This window comes from Canis lupus, chromosome 4 (genome assembly GCF_048164855.1).
Source record: "Canis lupus baileyi chromosome 4, mCanLup2.hap1, whole genome shotgun sequence".
NCBI classification, from domain to species: domain Eukaryota; kingdom Metazoa; phylum Chordata; class Mammalia; order Carnivora; family Canidae; genus Canis; species Canis lupus.
The window spans coordinates 67,530,573-67,542,447 of NC_132841.1; positions in this window are offsets into that span (position 1 = coordinate 67,530,573).

Below are 11,875 nucleotides of genomic sequence, written 5' to 3' on the forward strand. Positions count from 1 at the left end.
GGTTTCAAACTATACTACAAAGATAAAGTAATAAAAAATAGTGTGGTACTGGCACAAAAATGGACCAGTGGAGCAGAATTGAGAGCCCAGAAATAAACTCAAGCATATACAGCCAACTAATATTTGAAAAAGCTGCCAGGAATTCTTTTTTTTTTTTTTTTAAAGATTTTATTTATTTATTCATGAGAGACACACAGAGAGAGAGAGAGAGAGGCAAAGGGAGAAGCAGGCTCCATGCAGGGAGCCTGACGTGGGACTCGATCCCAGGTCTCCAGGACCACACCCTGAGTTGCAGGCAGCACTAAACCGCTGCACCACCGGGGCTGCCCCGCTGCCAGGAATTCTTAATGGGGAAAGGACAGTCTCTTCAATAAACAGTGTTGGGAAAACTGGATAACCACATTCAGAAGAATGAAATTGGATCTCTCTCTTATGCCACTCACAAAAATTAACTCAAAGTAGATGAAAGACTTAAACATAACACTTGAAGTATTAGCAAATTATATGTCTTATAAGAGGATAATATCCAAATATATAAGAACTCATACAACACAGTAAAAAAAAATCAATTAAAAAAAAAATGGTCAGGGATGCCTGGGTGGCTCTGTGGTTAAGTGTCTGCCTTCGGCCCAGGGCGTGATCCTGGAGACCTGAGGTCGAGTCCCACATCGGGCTCCCTGCATGGAGCCTGCTTCTCTGTCTGTGTCTGTCTCTCTCTCTCCCTGTGTCTCTCATGAATAAATAAATAAAATCTTTTAATAAAAAGAATGGTCAGAGGAATTCAATAGACATTTTTCTAAAGAAGACACAAATGGCCATTAGGTGTGTGAAAAGATACTCCACTACTAATCATCAGGGAAATGCAAACCAAAACCATAATGATCTATGCCCTCACACATGTTAGAATGGCTATCATCAAAAAACAAGAGGTAAGTGTTGGTGAGGGTTTGGATGTGCACTCTTGGTGGGAATGTAAATTGGTACAGCCACTATAGAAAATGGTATGGAGATTCCTCAAAAAAATCAAAACTAGAAGAACTATCATATGATTTATCAATCTCACTTCTGGTTATATATATCCAAAGGAAGTGAAATCAGGACCTCCAAAAGATATCTGCACTCCTATGTTCACTGCAACATTATTCACAACAGCCGAGCTACGGGAATAACCAAAATGTCCATCAACAGAGGAGTGGATAAAGACCAGGTGTATGTATTATGTAGGAATATGATTCAGTCATGAAAGAAAGGGGGAAATCCTGCCATTTCCAACAACACGGATGGAACTCGAGAGAATTATATTAGATGAAATAAGTGAGGTGGAGAAAGATAAATATTGTATGGTCTTACATGTAGAATCCAAAACAAAACCACCAGAGTAGAATGATGATTGCCAGGAGCTGTGGGGCCTGCGAGAAATACAGAGATGGCAGTCAAAAGCTACAAACTTCCAGTTAGAAACGAAAAAGTTCTGGGGATCTAATGTTCAGCATGGTGACTGCAGTTAACAGTACTGTACTGAATACTGAAAGTTGCCAAGAGAGTAAATCTTAAATGTTCTCGCCACAAAAAAGAAATGGTAATTATGTGAGGTAATGAGAATGTTAACTAAAGCTATGGTAGCAATCATTTTGCAATATATAAATCAAAGCAATATCTTGTGCACCTTAAACTCACACAATGTCATAAAGCGATTACAGCTCAATAAAGCTAGAAAAGACAAAAGGAGTTTTCAAATTCCACTCTTCGGGAGGAAGGCAGTGTCGCCTCCTAGTGGCGGTACCTAGAAAGGCGGTTGTTGATCAATCCTCAAGACCGGGTGCAACGTTAGGCACCTGCAAGTTGCAGGCCCGTCTCGGAGCCTCCAGGTCCTGCGGAAGCTCGGCGTGTTGCTGCCCCCCAGCGGTGAGCGAGCCGGCGGGCTTCCCGGCTTCCCTCCCAGGCTGGAATTGGCGGGGCTATTGAAACGAGCCGCGGGCTCTCGTCCTGCCTTCCAGCCGCCGGAAATAATGCAGGAGGCAGGAGGGATGTCAGGCCCTGCACTAGGAGGCCCTGCACTGGGATGTCCCTCAGCCGAGAGTCAGGATCCCAGCACTTTCCCCGTCAATGCCATTCCCCTACTGTGGATGCAAAATGAACACAACGAGGACAAGAGGATAGAGTGGGACTTTCAGCAGCGACCCAGGGCCAAGTTGTCTTTAAAAAAAAAAAAAATGAGTTTAGGTGACCCTTGGTTTGGGGGAGAGGGGCGGGTGTCTCTAGTAGACAAAGGGTGACATGTCCATCACAGTTGAGTTCCTCTTTTAATTCTACAGGTGTTTTGGTTGGTTGTTTTAGTTTTGGGTGTTTTGCTTGTTTTTTGTTTCCCAACCCAAGGTTTTGAAAGAGGATTTCCTCGACCCCCATTTTGGCCTCAGTCTGCACTTTCTAGTTGAGGAAGTTCTTCTTTCCAGCTTATCTCTTAACTCAGACAAAAGACTCTGGAGAAAGCACCCTGTGATAGGAACTGAAATTCTACCCCCAAGCAATAAGGTGTTTTCCGCCCAATGACCTCTGCCTCACATTTTCCTTATATAAATCTAGAAGTATTTTCAGCACTTTGGACACAGTCTTTGTTTTTTTGTTCTTTGTTTTTAATTTTATTTATTTATTCATAGAGACACACAGAGAGGGGCGGGGGGCAGAGGAACAGGCAGAGGGAGAAGCAGGCTCCCTGCAGGGAGCCTGATGTGGGACTCGATCCAGGGTCTCCAGGATCACACCCCAGGCTGCAGGCGGCGCTAAACCACTGCGCCACCAGGGCTGCCCATGGACACAGTCTTTGTGATGTTAGTCCACTGTCTTCTCACTGTTGGCTTCACTGATATAATATTCCTTTGGATTTTGTCTGAGGAGAGTAGCCAAATCTGGTCCTTTTGGGACCGCCAGATCCAGATGCTCTTGGACCCCTTCACCCTGGTTACAGTTTCCTTTTCTCTCTCTCTCTCTCTCTTTTTTTTTTTTTTCTCTCTCTCTCTTTCACCTTATTTTTCTCCCTGGATTCACCTGCTCTGATAGCTCTAAACCTCTGTGTCATCGGGCAGCCCTGGTGGCTCAGTGGTTTAGCACCGCCTTCAGCCCAGGGCCTGATTCTGGAGACCCAGGATAGAGTCCCATGTCAGGCTCCCTGCATGGAGGGAGCTTCTCTCTCTCTCGAATAAATAAAGAAAAATCTTTAAAAAAATAAACCTCTGTGTCATCATCTTTCCAAGTTTAGAACCAAGACTCATGCAGCCTTGGAGGACTGTGGCATAAATACCAGTGTATTTAAAATGAGCCCATATTGGGTCACCTGGGTGGCTCAGATGGTTGGGCATCTGCCTTTGGCTCAGGTCGAGATCTCAGGGTCCTGGGATCTAGTCCTGTATCAAGCCCCTCAACTTAGCTTCCACCTCAGGCTCCCTACTCAGCAGAGTTGCTTCTCCCTCTCCCTCTGCTGCTACCCCTGCATGTGCGCTCACTCTCGCGCTCTCTCTCTCTCAAATAAATAAAATAAATCTTTAAAATAAAATGAGCTCATATTCTCCCTTGTTCTTTTCATCATTCCTCTCTGCTTCTCACAGATACACCCAAGTCCATTGTCATGGAAGTGAATAGTTTCAGTGATATAAATGGAGAGGGATGACCAACCAACAGAAGACAAGATTGAGCCTAAAAACAACTCTGTAGAGTATGGAAGCCATGATGTCTCAAAGGCTATAAACACCACTATTTGTGAGATATATCCTGATTCTCAGTATGTTAAAATAAAAATTTTAGAGTCCCTCTGCATATATATAACCAATGCCCAATCTTCTATGGCACTCCCAGTCCTTCCCAGCCCAGTGGACTTCATATCCTATTGCTCTCCATGAATGGATGTTCTTTTCATACCACTCGGGATTAGAACGTTGCCCATTGGGCAGGTTTAAAAATGGTCCCTAATCATCACTGCCTTCTAGTATTCATGTCTCTCTTGTAATCTTCTGTTAAGTGCAGGCTGGACCTGGTGATTTCCTTCCAAATATAGCTGGGTGGAGTCAAAAGCTGAGTCAGGCTTTGCTGAAGCTGAGACCTGGAGGCTGTCAGATAACTATGCTCCTCATAGCTGGGCATCAAGTCCTTTTATTCAAGGGAGAACTGAACGGTTAGTATCAAACAAATCAAATATACCAAAAAGCCAGTGTTCATGCCAAATACTTAAAAACTAACAAAATCTTTATTAATCACCACTGGATGTTGCTAGGCATACCTTTTCTCTGCAAATTGACAAAGGGCAAGAATTAAACATTTATTCAGTCATTGCCATATGAATTGCATTGTAGTCTAAGAAAACAATTACCGAAAGTGCGTACTTATGGTAGACATCTAATGATAAATGAAGAGAAATGGTAGGATGAAGTGATCATCATTTTGCAACCCCCAAATGATATAATGGATCTAGGTGATAATCATTAACCTAGATCAAGTAATACCAAGTAATACATCAATTATCACCAAGTAATACATTAATGTGAGCAAATGCAACAGAAGAAGGATCAAACCTATATCACTTAAATCCAGTTACAATTTTTTTTTCAAGATTTTGTTTATTTATTCATGAGAGACATAGAGAGAGACAGACAGACAGAGACAAAGGCAGAGGGAGAAGCAGGCTCCATGCAGGGAGCCTGATGTGAGATTTGATCCCAGGACTCTAGGATCACGCCCTGGGCTGAAGGTGGCGCTAAACCACTGAGCCACTGGGACTGCCCTCCAGTTACAATGATTAATCTCACCATAAGATATTATGTGCCTTTTAATTAACAGTGAGACACAGCATCACATATGAAGTATTTTTGCCTATAAAATTCAAACTAGGGGATCCCTGGGTGGCTCAGCAGTTTGGTGCCTGCCTTCGGCCTAGGGGGTGATCCTGGAGTCCTGGGATTGAGTCTAACATCAGGCTCCCTGCATGGAGTCTGCTTCTCCCTCTGCCTGTGTCTCTGCCTCTCTTTCTCTCTCTCTGTGTCTCTCGTGAATAGATTTTTAAAATCTTTAAAAATAAAATAAAATAAAATTCAAACTAAATCTAACAAACATCAAGATCCTATGTTCACAGAGCTATGAGTAATGAAAGAATAATTAAACAGCACACAGGAAGTGATCAGTCAAATCCAAAAAATGGAAAATTCTACAGGGTAAATTACCTACATTTTTCAACAATAAAAGGCAAGAAAAAGGGCCTTGGTAAATTGGTACAAATAAAAGGGATGCTGGGTGGTTCAGTGCCTCAGGGTTTGGGATCCAGTCCCACATGGGACTCCTTGTATGGAGCCTACTTCTCCCTCTGCCTGTGTCTCTGCCTCTTTCTCTATCTCTCATGAATAAATAAAATCTTTAAAAAAATTATGAGGCAAATCAACCAGATGCAATGTGTAGATCTTCTCTGAATCCTGATTTTAAAAAATCAACTGAAAAAAGGGCATTTTAAAGACTGGGGGCAATTCGGGACCCCTGGGTGGCTTACTGGTTGAGCATCTGCCTTTGGCTCAGGGCCTGATCCCGGTCTGGGGATCAAGTCCCACATTGGGCTCCTTACGAGGAGCCTGCTTCTCCCTCTGTCTATGTCTCTGCCTCTCTCTCAATGTCTCTCATGAATAAATAAATAAAATCTTAAAAAAAATAGACTGGGGGCAATTTGAACATATACTGATTATTATATAATACTAAAATTATTGTTAAAACATAAGATATAGTAATGGCAATATGATTATTGGGAAAAGTCCTGGTGTGTTATATAGATGCTGTAGAATTGAGAGTGAATGATACAATGTCTATTATTTGCTTTAGAATACTCTGGGTGGGGCACCTGGGTGGCTGGTTGGTTAAGCATCTGCCTTGGATCCTGATCTCAGGGTCCTGGGATCAAGCTCCACAGCAGCATCAGGCTCTCCACTCAGTGGGGAGTCTGTTTCTCCCTATCCCTCTGCTGCAGTTGTGTGTGTTCTCTCTCTCTCTCTCTCTCTCTCTCTGTCAAATGGGTAAATAAAATCTTAAAAAAAAATACTCTGAGGGTAAAAAATATAAAGGCTAGAAGAAACAAAATTGCCAAATGTTGTAAAGTTAAAATCTGGTGGATGGATACAATAAGGTTCAATAAACTATCTTCCTCTGTGGATATACTTGTATTTTCTTTCCTTTTTTTTTTTTTCTAAAGATTTTATTTACTCATTCATGAGAGACACAGAGAGAGGCAGAGACATAGGCAGAGACGTAGGCAGAGACTTGGGCAGAGGGAGAAGCAGCCTGCCTGCAGGGAGCAGGATGAGGGACTCAATCCCAGGATCCTGGGATCATGACCTGAGCCAAAGACAGACACTCAACCACTGAGCCGCCCAGGCATCCCTAGTTGTATTTTTCCATAACAAATTTTAAAAATAAAAATAGAACTGAATCAAAAGGTGTCCCACACATATGAATATAAGTCAGTCAAAACTTGATGATAGTTTACCCGTGTATATATAAAATATACATTCCAAATATGTTTAAAAATCAGTTGAGGGGCCCCTGGGTTGCTTAGTTGGTTAAGCGTCTGCCTTCAGCTCAGGTCATGATCCCAGGGTCCTGGGATTGAGCCCCATGTTGGCCTCCCTGCTCAGTGGGGAGCCTTCTTGAGCCTTCTTCTCCTTCTCCCTCTGCCCCTCCCCTAGCTCATGTGTGCACTCCCACAGCATGCTGTTAAGTAATTAAATCATTTTAAAAAATCAGTTGAGCTCCTAATGTCAGATTCAGCAAATATCTGACATGAAATGTGCTTAATGTCATATGCATTTACTATACATCAGGATTTTCTCTGAACTTCAGAGCCTTAGCTAATCCAAGTGGGAGATTTGGTCGATGTTTACAACCACGTATGAGGGCCGATATACCTCTTTGTTCTCACCCTGAAACATTATCATATATTTTGCCATTGTACCTTGTTGATAATGGATGCTGAGCATCTGCAGATGCACCCCATTGCTGATTTTCCCTGGAGCAACTTCTTTCTGGTGCACCCACAACACAGGCTAGCTGTTCTTCCCCTCTCCCTTAGATTTCAGCTGTGACTAGGTTCAAACAATTCTGAGTTGGCCTCACCCCACTAACAACCCAGGCAGGGCTCTTCTATTTGTGAATCTTTTTCAGATCTTCAATTCAGCTGTGAGAATCCTAAATTGCTCCCATAATACCTTTCAACTAACTAGAGCTCTCAATCATCTGCCATCTTTACTATTGTTCAATTTTTCTATTTTGCTATTTCTCATTTATTATTTCTACTGTAGTCTATTCCCCCCCCTACAGTTAAGCAAACAAAAATCTGGCTTTGAAGGGAGGTATCACATTTAAAATATTTCTTTCTGCTCATCAAACCATCTCTGGCAATGCTCACAGCTCGGCTGTGCTCTGAATGGTTGGTCTCTTGACTGTGTCTTTGCTCTCTCCCTAGGACGTAAGGTCTGAAAGCTATAGGCAGTTTCTTCATCTTTGTGTGGTGTGGCTCCCCGTAGAACACCTGGAACATGGAAAGGTATCAAGATGTGCTTCCTCGGTGTTGGGGATAACTAGATAAATGTTTAGCGGAGAAAATCCATAACGTATCCACGGGTTCTTCTGTCAATAGGTTGCTTGACACAGATGAGGAGGGATGTATCACAATGCAATACACTATAGATTATGATTTACTCAGGAAAACAGATAATTCATTTAGAGAAAGAACCCCCCCCCCAAAAAAAAGCAGTATTTAACATTTGTTCTCCTTGAGATTATCGTTCTATCCATGATAATATTGAGAATAATGATAATCACGGTAATGATTGAGCAAATTAAAGTCATGAAACCTTGGGACGCCTGGGTGGCTCAGCGGTTTAGCGCCTGCCTTCCACCAGGGGCGTGATCCTAGGGTCCCGGGATCGAGTCCCACGGGGGGGAGGGGGTTCGGGGGGTCGGGGGGTCCCTGCCCTGCATGGAGCCTGCTTCTCCCTCTGCCTGTGTCTCTGCCTCTCTCTCTTTCTCACTCTCTCTCATGAATAAAGTCTTTAAAAATAAATAAATTGATGAAAGCTACCTAGTAATGAGGAAATGATCTGCCCCCCATTTCAGAGACGACATAGAGAGGTGAGAGGGTCTGCGGAGGGTCACTCATCTAGAAAAGGGTGGGACGTCCCCCTTGACCCAAGCAGTCCCTTTCTGGAGCTTCTGGCAGTAACACACACTGGTTCAAACACTGTCTGAAGTCTTGAATTAAGCAATTCGTCAGGAGAAGGCAACAGCGGGAAAGTGAAAATCCATTTTAAGAACCGGTCCCCGGGCAGCCCCGGTGGCGCAGCGGTTTAGCGCCACCTGCAGCCCAGGGCCTGATCCTGGAGACCTAGGATCGAGTCCCACGTCAGGCTCCTGCATGGAGCCTGCTTCTCCCTCCTCCAGTGTCTCTGCCTCTCTCTCTCTCTCTCTCTCTCTATCATAAAACAAATAAATAAATCTTAAAAAAAAAAAGAACTGGGTCACCCCCCCTGCAACCTCCTTCGTATCACAAACGATCTTTTGTCCCTCCTCCCATTCATCGCTCTGCTTGGAGACCTGGGTTTGTGTTCCCGCTACAACACTACAACCCAGTGTCCCCCAAACAGTTTTCTTTTCCACATGCACTAATACTTTCTATTTTCAATCAACCACGAAGAGACTTTGACCCTGGATATGTTCATCCGAGGTGACTGGTTTTCATTGGCATATCATCGGGTCTTCGGACGCAACTATGCGGCGTGAGCTGGCCGCTACCCCGCAGCCCTCCCCGGCCGTGGGCAGGGGCCCCGGGACGCCGCAGCGCAGGCCCCAGCGCCCCGGGCCCCGCCGCCGGCCCCGAGCTCCGCGCCTCCGCGGAGGCCGCCCCCCTTCGCTCGGGACCCACCGCCCAGACTCCAACTGGGAAAGGCTTTCCCGTCCCGACCGGTGACGGCCGCGGGGAGCCTGCAGACCCGAAGCCCGGCGCCCCCCCTCCCCATCAGGGGACCCACGAGGCAGCCGAGGCGCCCCCAGGCCAGCGGGACGCCCCTGGGGAGCCTGCAGCCACCTGCCCCCACCCGCGGAGCCTCCCTCCAGGGCCACCGAGGCCGGGGGCTCTCCGGAGGGCCGCCACCGCGGGTGCCAAGACCCAGGGTCCGGGGCGCGGTGGCCCAGACGGCCCTGGCCACCAGGGAGCCCTGCGGTGTCCGCGGAGACCTCCTCGGCGCAGCATCCTCGGCGAGCGACAGCTCTGCGCGTGCACCAGAACCGCGGAAGCAATTTTGTCATCTGAGTCCTTAGATGGTTTCATCCCGCTGCCCGGGGGCCGAGAACAAGGCCCCAGTCCCGTGTTTCCCCCCGGGCGCCCGCGGTCTGCTGCCGGGGAAGAGAGGGGCGCGGTGGGGGCCGCCGGGGAGCCGCGTGGCCTCCATCCCGGGGGCGCCTCCATCCCGGGGCACCCCCCCCCCCCCGCCTCCGCATTCCCCACCCCCTCCTCCTCCTCTCCGAGCCCACCCAGAAGGTCAGGGCTCCTCGGGCGCTGGCCAAATCCCAGCCAGTGCCCCCCACCTTCCGGCTCTGCGAGCTCCCTGCCCAGCGGGCCCCGCGCAAGGTCTCTAAGGTGCAGGCCCGGGGCGGACCCGCGCAAGGTCTCTAAGGTGCAGGCCCGGCTCGCCTGCACTCCCGAGGGCCGTGACTGCCGCTACCGAGGGACTCGAATTAGAGTACCCACTCCCACCCGGTGTGAGAGGGCCTGCCCTTGAGAACGGATCAGGCTCAGCATGTGCGACCCCTTGGGAGTTCCCGAACCAGATGAATTCCTTTTTTTTTTTTTTTTTTTAAGATTTTATTTATTTATGAGAAAGAGAGAGAGGGAGAAGCAGGCTCCATGCAGGGAGCCCGACATGGGACTGGATCCCGGGTCTTCAGGATCACGCCCTGGGCGGAAGGGGGCCCTAAACCGCCGAGCCACGCAGGGATCCCCAACTAGATGAATTCTAAGACTAGAATCAGACTACGCATCTGGCCCCAGTGTTTCCGAGAAGCTATTGCAAACTTGTCGATTTTCTAGTTACAATACATATGCATATAAATACGTAACAGAAATGGAGCAATAGGGCAGCCCGGGTGGCTCAGGTCGTGGTCCTGGGATCTCTGGGTTCTGGGATCGAGTCTCCGAGTCTCCGGTCGGGCTCCTTGTGGGGAGCCTGCTTCTCCCTCTGCTTATGTCTCTCTCATCAATCAATCAGTCAATCTTTTAAAAAATAAATGCAATCATTTTTTAAATGGAGCAATAATATAATTCCCTTATGTAGCTAGCTTTTTCATTCATTTCTTGTAGCTACAAAATGAACTTTTTAAAAAAACTTTTATTTATCTATTTGACAGAGGGATAAAGAGCATAAGCTGGGGGAGCCACAGGGAGAGGGAGAAGCAGACCCTCAATAAGCAGGGAGGCCCGCTGTGGGGCTCCATTCCAGGACCCCCACATCATGACTTTCGAGGAAGGCAGAGGCTTAACCCACTGAACGACCTACCTGCCCCCAAAATGAATTTTCTTAATTTCATTTACCCAGTAGGGGTTTGAAATGATTTATTTCAAATTTCCTGTTGTTACACTCTTTCCAGTTCCTAGTTTTGACTGTAAGCATGCTGAACTTGCGGGCATACTATGTGTGTAGGGGGGAGATGTGTGCTTGTTTGTGTGCTGTGTGTAAGAGGCTGCCAATTCAGTTTTGTTTTTAGAGGATATATGCTTTGTAAGTTTCTTTGCCCCTTTATCTCACTGTATGACTACCAAATACAGCCCCACTTTCAGTATATGAAGTATATATTACCTTACAATGTCAAGGTCATTGGTAATATCGATGTACAATATCTTCAATTTGGTAGGTGAAAGATACATGCTGTGGTTTCAATTTCTATTTTTTTTATTTTTTAGGAATTTGAACCTTGCTTAATAAACTTAAAACAAAGAGAAATGTATGTGATATGAATGGTATTTTGCTTTCAACATAACCAAGTAGCTAAATTTTACTAGTTTGAGATTCAGTTTAAATTCCCTGACTGATGTTTACTGGGAGCTGCCTTGAGTTCTTTGCCAAGTGGGCTTCTGCAGAGGTCAGCTAGCCGAAGGTATCCAGCATCAGCAAAGCAAGCATGAGCGAAGAGTCAGAGAGAGAGAGTATGAGTAGGCTGAGGCAGGAATCAGGTTAAGCATGAAGTTTTTTTCTTAGACAATTTTCTTGCTTGGTCTAGCTAAGGTGCTATACTTTGGTCTTTAGTTTCAGAGTCCTCTCAACCCTTCACCTCACAGCCAGCACCAGTGTCAGCCCCTAACCAAATCAGATTTTGGATGCCCCAATCTCTGGACTACTTTGTGCCCATAGATTGGAGAAGCTCCTTGCTCTGTCTCAGGAACCCTATTAACACATACAGAAAAGATTCAAATTCTTTATTAAAATGGCTTATTTAGGAGCACCTGGGTGGCTCAGTGGCTGAGCATCTGCCTTTGGCTCAGGGCATGATCCTGGGGTCCTGGGATCAAGTCCTGCTTTGGGCTTCCTATGGGGAGCCTGCTTCTCCCTCTGCCTATATCTCTGCCTCTCTCTATGTCTCTCATGAATAAATAAAATCTCAAAAAAAATAAATAAAGTGGCTCATTTAATTCTTGATGGATGTGTAAGAAAGGAAAGATGTAAAATTTCAAGATGGTATATTGAAATTTTTCCTCTTTTTAAGTTTATGGTCTCATCTAAAAATCATGATTAATATAAAACAAATAACAAAAAATATTTTTTTAAAGATTTATTTATTTATTTATTCAGAGAGAGCGAAA